A 12348-nucleotide genomic window follows, 5' to 3' on the forward strand; every position below is an offset into this window, starting at 1 on the left:
ACCCAAGCATGCTTGAAACTCATTCAAATGCAAGTGCTTCTATCCGTGATCTTGATTGCTTCCCACTCATTCCATTTGCTTTGGGGAACATGTCAAAATTCCATGCTGAGAAAATTTCAGATAGAATTCGCGGAAATGCCCAGTGGACAGCCCAGGTAGGGTAAGGATCAGCATTTCCACACTACTCAGAGAATTTTTATTTTCAGGGATGGATTTTTAGCCCAATTCAAGTTGAATAAAAGTGGTTTCGTGAAAATCGCTGAAAATTTTTTTTCAGAAACTCCGGGGTGCCTGGATGTCGCGGTGCACCATGCGACAGTTGTATTCCAAAACTGAGTCACTCAGATCACACGAGTACCCAAGCATGCTTGAAACTCATTCAAATGCAAGTGCTTCTATCCGTGGTCTTGATTGTTTCCAACTCATTCCTTTTGGTTCGGGTAACAAGTCAAAATCCCATGCCCAGAGAACTTCAGATAGAGTTTGCGGAAATGCTCAGTGGTCACCCCAGGTAGGGTAAGGATCAGCATTTCCACACTACTCAGAGAATTTTTATTTTCAGGGATGGATTTTTAGCCTAATTCAAGTTGAAGAAAAGTGGTTTCGTGAAAATCGCTGAAAATTTTTTTTCAGACACTCCGGGGTGCCTGGATGTCGTGGTGCACCACGGACAGTTGTATTCCAAAACTGAGTCACTCAGATCACACGAGTACCCAAGCATGCTTGAAACTCATTCAAATGCAAGTGCTTCTATCCGTTGTCTTGATTGTTTCCCATTCATTCCATTTGGTTTGGGGAACGTGTCAAAATCCCATGCCCAGAGAACTTCAGATAGAGTTCGCGGAAATGCTCAGTGGACACCCCAGGTAGGGTAAGGATCAGCATTTCCACACTACTCAGAGAATTTTTATTTTCAGGGATGGATTTTTAGCCCAATTCAAGTTGAAGAAAAGTGGTTTCGTGAAAATCGCTGAAAATTCTTTTTCATAAACTCCGGGGTGCCTGGATGCCGCGGTGCACCACGCGACAGTTGTATTCCAAAACTGAGTCACTCAGATCACACGAGTACCCAAGCATGATTGAAACTCATTCAAATGCAAGAGCTTCTATCCCTGGTCTTGATTGTTTCCCATTCATTCCTTTTGGTTTGGTTAACATGTCAAAATCCCATGCCCAGAGAATTTCAACTAGAGTTCGCGGAAATGCTCAGTGGACACCCCAGGTATTGTAAGGATCAGCATTTCCACACTACTCAGAGAATTTTTATTTTCAGGATTGGATTTTTAGCCCAACTCAAGTTGAAGAAAAGTGGTTTCGTGATCCTAGCTTAAATTTATTTTTCAGAAACTCCGAGGTGCCTGGTTGTCGCGTACACAGCGCAGCAGTTGTATTCCAAAACTGAGTCAGTCGGATCACACGAGTACTCAAGCATGGTTGAAACTCATTCAAATGCAAGTTCTTCAATCCGTGGTGTAGATTGTATCCCACTCATTCCTTTTGGTTTATTGAAACATGTCAAAGTCCTATGCCCAGAGAACTTTAGATAAGTTCGCGGAAATGCTCAGTGGACACCCCAGGTAGAGTAAGGATCAGCATTTAAACACTACCTAGAGAATCTATATTTTCAGGGATGGATTTTTAGCCCAAGTCAAGTTGAAGAAAAGTGGTTTCGTGATCCTAGCTGAAATGTTTTTTTCAGAAACTCCGAGGTGCCTGGTTGTCGCAAAGCACCGCGCGGCAGTTGTATTCCAAAACTGAGTCAGTCGGATCACACGAGTACCCAAGCATGATTGAAACTCATTCAAATGCAATTGCTTATATCCATGGTCTTGATTGTTTCCCACTCATTCCTTTTGGTTTGGGGAACATGTCAAAATGCTATGCCTATTGAAGTTTTGATATATACAGCGGAAATGCTAGGCTGACACCCCACATAGGGATTTTGTTACGATTCACACACTAATTAGACCATTTTTAAGCTCAGGGACTGATTTTAGGTCCCATGTCAGGTCCTATCAGAATTTGTTTTTTCAGATATTCCCAGGGGCCTAGATATCTCGGTGCACCGCACAGCAATTATATCACAAAAATCAAAGTTGGATGGATCCAACGTTGTACCAAGCATTATTGAATGTCATTTAATGTAAGTGCTTCTATCAGTGGTCTTCTTTGTTTCCCAATCATTCTTTTTGGTTTGGGGAACATGTCAAAATCTTTTGACCAGAGAGGGACAGATGTAAATCTCCAATTCCTCTGATAACACCCCAGCTAGGTTTGGGAATAGCTTTTACACTCTACTTAGACAATTTATTTGCTTAGCACTGTTTGTACCTGACGCAGGTACCTATTTAAACTACTTCATTTAAAGAGTACCTTACTTCTTACACATTAATTCCTAGCCCAGACAAAACATAGTAATTTCCTAAAACGCAAACTGTAAAACACGGTTTATTCTTGCTTTGTTTTCTAGTTAATTTGTTGACTATTTACAGTGTTTAAAATGTACAGTATGTTTTAATGCAAACGTGTCTCCGTGGAGCAACTCATATGGCACTTCAATTTTTTTGTAGTTTTCAACTCGTAATGTAGCCGTGTTCTGTTTATCTTCAGTTATGTTTTGAAATAGCCTTTTCTGGTTTGCTCATCCTGTATGAAGTACAGTCTGACTCCAGATCTTTTACTTCTAGCTGAAAGCGTTGTGGACTATTTTCGTGAGAGTTTTGTCTTCGTTAACTAAAATGAAAAACAGGTCATTGACGAACATTTTCGTCATAATTTTCATCAACTAAATTAACACTGCCAGAAGGCTACAGCTAGAATGGTATTGCAATTTCTTCATTGTCCATTTCCCTTGATTACTGGTGAAGCTCTAGTGGGCTATCTGGGTATAAGGAAGTCATCTGCTCCTAAAATCCCCAAACACAATTGAAAGTGTTTAGATTTAGGGACACTGAACAGTGGAATGACTTACCTGTGTGAAGGTCCCATCAGTTTCAGCCCTTTCATCTAGACTAACAACTTAACTCTTTAGTATTTTATTTTCTTGAACAGGCGCATTCTTACAAAGGATGATCCTTTAAAGATGTCATGTGAGTACATACAGTACCGTACATTTAATGTTTCCTAAGTAACATTTACACTACATTGGCACTTTTCTGTACCAACACACCCTCCTGGTCTATTTCCTCTCTGCCTTTGTCCTCACCCTGATGTGTGTGTGAGTGCTGAACTCATTGACCTGGGAGCTGGACCCAGGATGATGAACTCAACTGATTTGTCTTATATCTCTTATCTAGTGAAATAATGTAATCTTACACAAGGAAGCCTTTGAATTTAACAATATAGTCACTTAAAACTATACAGAATAATTCATGAGAGGAAGTGTCTATAAACCCCCCTTGGTGGTCTGGACTACTATTTCTTAATAATGGAAGAACAACTGGGCCTGACTGAGGTGCTAGGTGAGTGTACTCATGCTCATAAACACTGTTTTGCTTTCTCTTGAAATTTTATAGGTATTAATATCCATCTTGCACCAGGAAAGATTTTCCCAGAAGCCAATTAACCTACATGTACATGTACATAGACTGAGGGAGGAATCCGGAGCACCTGGAGGAAACCCACGCAAACACGGGGAGAATGTGCAAATGCCATGCAGACAGCAGCCAAGGAATTGAACCCAACACTGCACTGCACCGCTGCAGTGCTAACCACTGTGCCACCGTGCTGCCTGGTAAGCAAAGTGCCATACAGTATTTTCCTATTTGCAAAATTCTTTTTTTAACTTTAAAGCCAAACAAAGGCATAATTTTTATCTGCATTTTATTTACTGAATAATATGTCCTGTGAATGGTGTATCTTAAGTGTGAAACTATTAACTATGTACTATAAGATACAGTACCTTTTATATGATACATGTTACGATATAAAAGGGCAGATGGAGCAATCCACGTCTGACAGGCTAAAGAATCCAAAAGCTTGATCCCAGTGAAGGCTCGAAGAGTGACGAGAGCTGAAGGAGATCGCCGAAGCAGGTTGGATAGCGAAAGCAGGCGGAGATAGATAGGCTCGACAGATAGGGTGCTGACAGGCAGAGCGGGTTCGAGAGAGATGGAGAAATACAGGGGCTGAATTTAAGCTGAGTGTCCTTCTGGGAATCAGGTTTGTTGCGCTGTGAGTGTGACCGTCGCGGTTCCGCGCGGTGTCATGCCCCTCCGCCACCTGTTCTGTCCCGCAGCACCTGGAGCGCAAACTCCGGCATAACACTACAGGGAACCAGCCGCATGAGCTAAAGGAGACCTCCCTCAGCCCAGGAAGCTGAGGTCCCTGCTTCGCGCAGGGAGGATGCTGACGTCACCGTATCCGAGCTAGCTCCTCTACACCCTCCCCTGCTGACTTCGCCTCGGCGACGGACACTCCCATCTGGGTCAAGGCACCAATGTGACCATCGCGGTTCCACGCGGTCTCGTGCCCCTCCACCACCGGTTCCGTCCCGCAGCACCTGGGGCACAAACCCGGGTCTCCGGCGTAACGCAACAGGGAACCAGCCGCATGAGCTAAAGGAGACCTCCCTCAGCCCAGGCGGCTGAGGTCCCTGCTACGTGCAGGAGGACATGAGACGTCACCGTATCCGAACTAGCTTCGCTACATGAGCACTAACCTCGGTGGAAGGTACCTCAATGACAGAGCACTGGACCAGTGGTGGATCCAATTTTTCAATATTCAGGACTGATCGAATAATGCATCTGTTAACTGGAGGCAGGTGGTTGGAACAAGTGACCTGAGTGAGTCCACACAGCCCCACGTGGTGTTTGGCTCCTCATGCAAATGTGTCCTGTTTCTGTGGTAGATGGACCAAGGGCTGGATCACCTTCATTTATTATTTAAAGCTACAATTTCAAAGCAGTAGACTGGAAACGTCTAGGATGTATGTTTGGGAATATGTTTCCAAACATTCAAATTTCGATAACATTGAATTTATTTAGGACATGAGTACCTCAGTTTGTTGAGGTGTTTCATGAGCTGATACATATTCAGTCTTTTCAGTTTTTCAAGAAAGTATTATCTAATATAGTATTCAAATTTTATATACTCTACCACTATTACAAGAGCCATATTATTACTTACTCCTTTGCTTTACAATGTAATTGTCACTTGAGTATTAATTCTCCTCTGCATTGGTGGCCTAGAGACCCATTTGCACAGCAGGGTGTTTATTGGAGCAGTTTGAGTACCTTAATGAAACTTGTAACAGCAGCACCTCTTTGGGGATTTGAACCTACAGCCCTCAAGTCCAGAGTCTAGAGCTACATTTCCTGCCTTTCTTACAGTATGTTGATCCATATATTTAATGAGCTTGCACAGAGCTTCCAAGCCCTCATTTGTAAAGAACATTGAATGTACAGTATGCTCAAAGGATAAATCAATAGCTCTGTAAGATTTGTGCCCATTAAAGAGTAAAAGGCCCACTTAACACTCTCCTGCCTTGTTTTCCAGCTCACTGCACAGCTATCTAATTTATTGTCATTTTTTCAAAGCAGCATGACAATCATGTTTTGCTCAGATGTGCTGTCCCTAATTATCTCAGGTAAATGTCATCACATCTGAGTATATTTTCCTCCTGGCAAGACACTGTCAATTAAATCTGCAGTTCAGCACGGCCCCATAGGACAGTCTCGTGCAGACCAACTTAGGGCAAAATGAAGTACAAAGAGAGTATCACCAGGCAGGAAAAAAGAGAATGACCTTAGATAAATACTGTAGATAAGAGGGATAATAGGATTATTTTTAAATAAGTGACTGGGTGAGGATTGATTTTATACATAAGGAAAAGGTTATACAAGGAAGTATCCAGATCCATTGAAGAAGGTTTAAGGTCAGCCACTGGATGCAAAGGCAGAGTGATTGCCACTGGCACCCTGTAGGTGTGAGGTGAGCTGAGAGGATCGTAAGCTGCATAAAATATGACATTTAGAAGTCATGTCATGCCATTTGCCAAGCCGCTTTATTCCAGACGGTGTCCCGGGAAGCCAGGGTCTACCTGGCAAGCAACGAGCGCAAGGCAGGGCACACCCTGGATGGGGCGCCAGTCCATCACAGGGCCAGTGCAAGCCAATGATATATCATACATCATACATTCCAAAATGGTGAGAACGTATGAAATGTATTGCAATAATTAAATAAACATAAACATTTTATTTTATACTAATAGGTTAAAGGTCTGAATAAATAATATAAAGTAAAAAAAACAACTAAAAATTGAAAATGAAGTCTACCCACCTGAACTACTAACACTAGTTTGTCTTGCAAACAACTTGTAAAAGTTAAACAATCATTTGTCAGGCAATACCAAGTGAAAAAAATTGCAGCCACCTGGTTTGCTTGTTCTCTGTCCCAGTTTGATCGTAATAAATAAAGCAGATAAATATTTATTACAAAATTTACAAACAGGAAATAAATATTTCCATAAATTCAAGTCAACCGTCTCTTACCTGAACCCTAGTTTCTGTCTCTTCAGAGCTCATGTGTTCTGCATGTCTAGTCTTTTCAAAGGAACTGTTACAGATTGGCTCCACGGTCCATCTCTAGTGTTAGGTTAGATTCTATGAGAAGCGGTAAGAGCCGGAGGAAACATGAGATATAGTTCGGGGAAAACACACAGGGGTTTAATAATGCATCAAAATAACAGTGACAGTTTGTGAATTAGTGTACAGGGGAACAAAGAGAGGCATCCAAATCTGAACGGGTCCAAAGGAGGGTCAGGGCACTGCCTGATACTGTGAGATCCATCCTGAGACAACACAAGGTTAAAATCCATGGGAAGGGGAAAACACGCACACGGGAAGTCCTGGGATCACAGGGCGAGCTCCTCCAGGCCCCGGTTTAGAAAGTCAGGCGATGTCGGGGATGAGTCCTATGCCCTCAGGCATCCAGCAGCCTGGTGACAGGTGGGCCTTGTGACATCGACATCAAGGGAGGTCAACCGTGACAGGAACCTGTTCACAGTTACTGCATGATTCTTCTCTCATCTTCCTCCCCTCTATTTGCAAACCTGCTTACTATATTGTTAATATCGTCAAGTACACTTTACCTTTGTATACTTTTCCTGTTCTGTAGCAATGTATGGAAGTGCTGGAGGCCAAGAAGAACAGTGTGGAGTTTACAGACATTAATATGGAAAGACCTCCATAGCTTTGTTCTGTGTTTGCGTCACTAAATTGCTCACTATTTATCAGACTGTGCTCCAACACCTGTTGCTAAAGCTGCTAAAGAATGTCAGACTGAGATTCGTACCAATGTTTGGCGACATCCCTTCGCCATTCAAAGATTTCTCAGCAGGCTTGGGAGAACATTTGCCATTGTCTTCTCTTGTCACCGATATCATGAATTAATTAAACCAGGTCTGCACAAACAGCAGGCCTAAAAGGCACAGAGGAACAGTAGCAAAAACAGCTGCCATGACACCTAGCAGCTGCTGGCATAACCTCATACTCGCTATTGCCCCCCCCCACCGAAACAAAGATAGATCGCATTAAGGCATCTCTTCAAGAGATGCTCTCATGGACACACTTCTTCATCCTAGCGATAATCCCGCATCGGCAGGGTCCGCTTGTCAGCACCCTGTCTCCATTTGGCGCGGTCATAGGTGTCTTCCGGGGCAACGTTCACTTTCCGCGTGTCTTCAGCGATCCGATCCATCCGCCGCTTCTTGGGCCGCCCTCGCAGCCGCCGACCCATGTGGGCTCATGTGGGACCCAATCGAACGCTTTCTCCAAATCCAGGAATGCCATGTGGACGGACTTGTTCTTCTCCCGGTGCTTCTCCAAGAGCAACCGGGCAGCATGGATGGGGTCTGTCCTCCCACACCCTTTGACAAAGCCACATAGGTTCAATGTGACACTGACCGTCTTGCGGAGTCTGGTGTCGAGGAGCTCTCATGGACACACAGTCCAAACAAAATCCCTAAAAGTACGATTTCTGGCTCGTCCAAAGTCTAATCATTTCAAGTTTGTTTGTGCCGTTGAACATGGAATAACAAACTTACAGTATATTTCTGTCACGGATGTCAGAAGGGACAAACCGTGGAGAGGCCGGAGAGCGAAAAAGACCCTATGCGAGGCGGCGGAGCGGGGAGTTAGCCCGGGCTCGACAGTGCAAAGAGTTCTGGGGTGCCGTATAGAAACCTGTGCCCTCAGGCCACGGACGGAGCGGCGACCTGGTGCAAGGCGAGTCTCAGGACATCCGAATGTCAATGCTGAGCGAGGCAGAATAAGTGACCCGGAAATATATAGCCCAAGGAAAGAGGGAAACCGGAAGGACAGCAAAGCAGGAAACTAGGGACAGGACAGAGTAGGAGCGCCCTCTGACTGCAGAGGGCGTGACAATTTCACTGGCAAACTGACTGTGATAAAGTACTTCGTGGAAATAATTGGGTTTCTAAGAAACCTCCCAACTGCCCTCTAAGCTTGTCTGCCGTCATTGCAACAAGAAACATACATTGTTGCAACACAACTGCAAATTGCATACACTACCCAGCAATGTTTTGTAATACTGGTAATGTTCTGTCATAAATCTGTCCCTCTGTTTCCCTTTAAGTTATGAACAGCTTTAGATCCAGCAGAAGAGTTACAGTAAATAAGCCCAGTTAAGGTGTGACTGCACCATCCACAAGCAATTAGCTGATTTAAGCAGACCTAGATAGCCTGCTGGATGAAGGATACCAAAAGTTAAAGGGGAGAAGACCTGCTTTAATCTTTGTCTGCTCAAGACCTTTGAAAAGGTTAGAGTTGGCATATATATCAAAGAACAAGTCTAATTAAATAATTGGTTTCAGTGGGCAATTAAAGGTTAAATGGCATGAAAGAGGAGACGGGGCCAGCCCTACATACACAGATACTGACAGTATTGCAAATACATGCTATGAGTCAACCATTCTGTCACAGATTATTTTCTGGCAATTGTTAGTTTTAAACCTTCTGCCTTTCTGTTAAGCAGCAGCTGTTTTGTCATTTGGATGTGGTATTTAGGGCATTTACTGTACCAAGCCCCAGTTAGTCAAGGACACTGTGAGAAAGTGCATGTCTTGCTAAAATGGCAGCGACAAATGTTTTGAACCTTTATTAAGTGAATTTGGATTCCATCAGTGTGCACTAAAAATATAATAACATACAATTCATGTGTTTATTTCTGAACCTTGCCATTGCCATTTTAGAGTTTTAAAGCAGATAATATAGTTACTTTAAAATATAGTTAAGATGTTTTTTTTTGTTTTTGCCATGTTATAGTTTTTGTGTTTAAATAAGTATATATTAATGTATACTGTCTGCCTTGAATTTTAGTTGATCAGATAAGTGTACCAATCAGCTGTGGCAACTTGATCGGAAAGATAACGACAATATTGGTCATTATGGTTTATTTTAATAGGGAATAACCTCTGAAAATAAAGTCTAACAAAAGTAATACATCCGAAAAGATAGAAAACATGACTATTGTCACAAAGCCTTTAAAACTTTATGTTAGTTGCAACAGACTTGCATATTTTGTGCAGAGCTGTGTCCTATGTACTTACTTTATCGGGATCATCCCCAGTTAATTTTCTGCTTTCAGTTTGGTGTAATTGACCTCTCCTGTTCAAATGTCTTGACATTCCAAACCCAGGTGTATATCCCATCACTAGAATAAACACCTGTGCACAGGTATATGATGGAATAAAGTAAAGCACATTTCATATTTATTTTAATTCTAAAAATAGAAACACAGTTGTTTTTTTTTAAATAAGTATTTGCATGATTCCCCAATAGATGTGAGCTAGTACTTCTCTCTTTTGGACTCTGCTGTTGAATAATGTGTTTATAAATCACACAGTTATGTGTGAACACTCCCATAGTTCAATTTTGATTAAGCTAAGTGGAATCTAATTTGATGTGTAGCAGCTGCCTCCTGTTGAGCAGCATGTTAACAAGAAAGGGATCCATTCCTTTCAGAAAGTATTCATGCTCAGGACATCAATCAAATAAAAGAAGTAGGAGCTCCTGGAGGCCAACGGTGACGTCAGTAGTAGTGTGGGAAATGATAATTACAGAGGCGCTGGAGCACTTCTTCAGCACAGCACACACATTTATTGCCTCTGTATTGTCTGCAGAAGCCAACTGCATTTGCTTGCTTTGGTGACAATAGAAGCAAAAGGCCGTGCTGCTGGCTTACTAATGAGGAGATCAGGAGGACAGAGTCTAAACGGACAAGAGATGTGAGTACAATTTGCAAACACCTGGAAAATTGCTCCCTTTACAACAGGCTTTGCCTTGTTTGATGCCACGTAAGTTGGTGCTTTCCTTTTGACAGAATGCTGCATTTGGCATAATACTCTTGTGTGAATTTTATCTGGGTGTGTTGACGCATTTCCATTTGGTCATTTTGTACTTTGTGTTTCCTCCTCGGTGACATCTCGGTCCGAGACACCCACTTTCTTAATGATGATCCATTACAGCTTTATCCAGTGTTTTATTGGTTTTGTAACCAGAGGGATGAGGAGAAGATGCACTGCAGCTGAATTCATTCAGTTCACATAAGAGTATGAAATCCTGCTGTCGCTTTTCTGTTGCGCCAGTTGCATTAGGGTTATCTGATAGGAGTCTCTGAAGTGTTTTACAGTCATATTTTCTGTGTGCATTGCATTCAACCTGCATGATCTGCAAGGTTTTTCCTTCATGCATCGTTTTCATCTTTGATTGATTTTCAGTTATGAAAATGTGTACTGTAATGTTGCTGCTCTTTGCCGTGTAATTACTGTACATAGCCTGTAGATTAAGTGAACTACAGCGCAGTATGTTAGAGTGCAATAGTTTACATACAGTAGGATGTTATTGTAGAGGTGAGCGTGTGTTTATAATTATGCGTGTATCTTCTAATACCATAAAAGAAATGCAGTAAAATTATTGATAATTAGCCAAAATAATAAGATAATGATCTTTTTTGTAAAAAAGCAAACATTAATGTTTATGTTGTCTTAGTGAAGCATTATACAGTATTTGTGTGTGAAACGCATGGATGAGATGGAAGTTTCCAAAAGAAAATGCTGAAAGCTTGAGCCCAGATCACATTCACTTGTGTGATTTTGCATAGTTTACCAAAACAACAATAAAGTACATACAGTAGTACAGAGAGATAAACACAATGATACAGTCAGTGAAACAGAGTAGATTTATCTTTTTTTACATTTTCTATGAATTTTTCTAGATCATACATTAAATTTTGAAAATGAGCTGTTTGCTCTCTAATTTCCTTATTTTTCTCATCTAATAAAGTCCTTCCTTGTATAATTTGGTTCCAAAGCATGCAGAAATATATATTTAAAATATTTTCTTCATGTTCTTACAAGCACAACCCAGAGAGGCTTCTTCTATTCAGAGAACCTAAGTAACACAACTAGAGCAGAAAAAACACTCCACTGAAATTATGTCTTGTTCTTATGCATTAATTAGGTTAGAAAACATTGGTTGGATTAGCAAATCACTGAGATAAGCATTTGTCCAATGCATACAGACGCACCAGGGCAAAATCATTTAAAAACAGAACATCTTTTTGGTCACCTTTCTCTAACATGTTGTATACATGAATGCACTGTGTATATATCAGATGGAGAAAAGAGATGTAGTATCCCTAGACTGTAGAGATTTCCAGTTTAGAAGCTGTAATTTTTGTATCAATCAGGTTGTCTGAAGACTGTTCCTTAGGCTACTTTCAGTATACAAAGGTAGTTTTTTTCATTTTAAATTTGTATTTTTTATGTTACACAATATCTATTACTGCCCTGAGGTTCTTACATTGTTATATTGTACTTTCAAATTGTGCATCACAACAGAAACATACTGCTGCAGGTTATCTGGTCTAATGCCATTTCTAGCATGTCAAGACTGTGCTGTGTTAAACGTACAGTGTAAAGCATGTTTTTACACAGTATGGCTGGGTTTTAAGAAACAAATATGAGTGAATTTAACCTTCATTTCCAGAAGGCTTTTAATTAAAATACTTTGGGTTACAAATGATCAAAAGCTGAAATGTTGTCAGAAGTGCTTTTTGCAGTGTCTGCAGCAGAGGTGAGAGCAGTTCTAAGCAATGGATTTGCTTCAGGTGGTGTTTTGTGACACTGTGATTTAAAAAATCTGTTCTTGTGAGCTTTACGTGAGGAATTTTAAGGTGATTTATTTGATTTGGTATTAAGTTACAATATACTGTAAATGATGCATGCGGTAAAGGAAAGAGGCCTCATGTTGAGCTACATGAACATCTAAAAGAGCCAATTGTGTGTGAGAGAAACCATTCTGTTGCATGTACTGTACCAGACAGGCT

The 12348-nt window shown here is 41.4% G+C and overlaps 1 protein-coding gene across 3 annotated transcripts in view; it reads left to right on the forward strand.

Annotated features, from left to right (window-relative positions):
* The first annotated feature begins 10017 nt into the window (after positions 1–10017).
* Positions 10018–12348, forward strand: part of dgkb (diacylglycerol kinase, beta) — a 109696-nt gene continuing 107365 nt past the window's right edge. The window contains exon 1 of one of the 3 annotated variants that reach the window (XM_006636183.3): positions 10018–10246. The gene's annotated coding sequence lies outside the window, so the exon portion shown is untranslated. Of the gene's footprint in view, positions 10316–12348 lie in introns of all 3 variants that reach the window. The other 2 variants (XM_015357777.2, XM_015357774.2) reach the window with 2 other exon arrangements.

Source organism: Lepisosteus oculatus, chromosome 10 (assembly GCF_040954835.1).
Source record: "Lepisosteus oculatus isolate fLepOcu1 chromosome 10, fLepOcu1.hap2, whole genome shotgun sequence".
Lineage (NCBI taxonomy): Eukaryota > Metazoa > Chordata > Actinopteri > Semionotiformes > Lepisosteidae > Lepisosteus > Lepisosteus oculatus.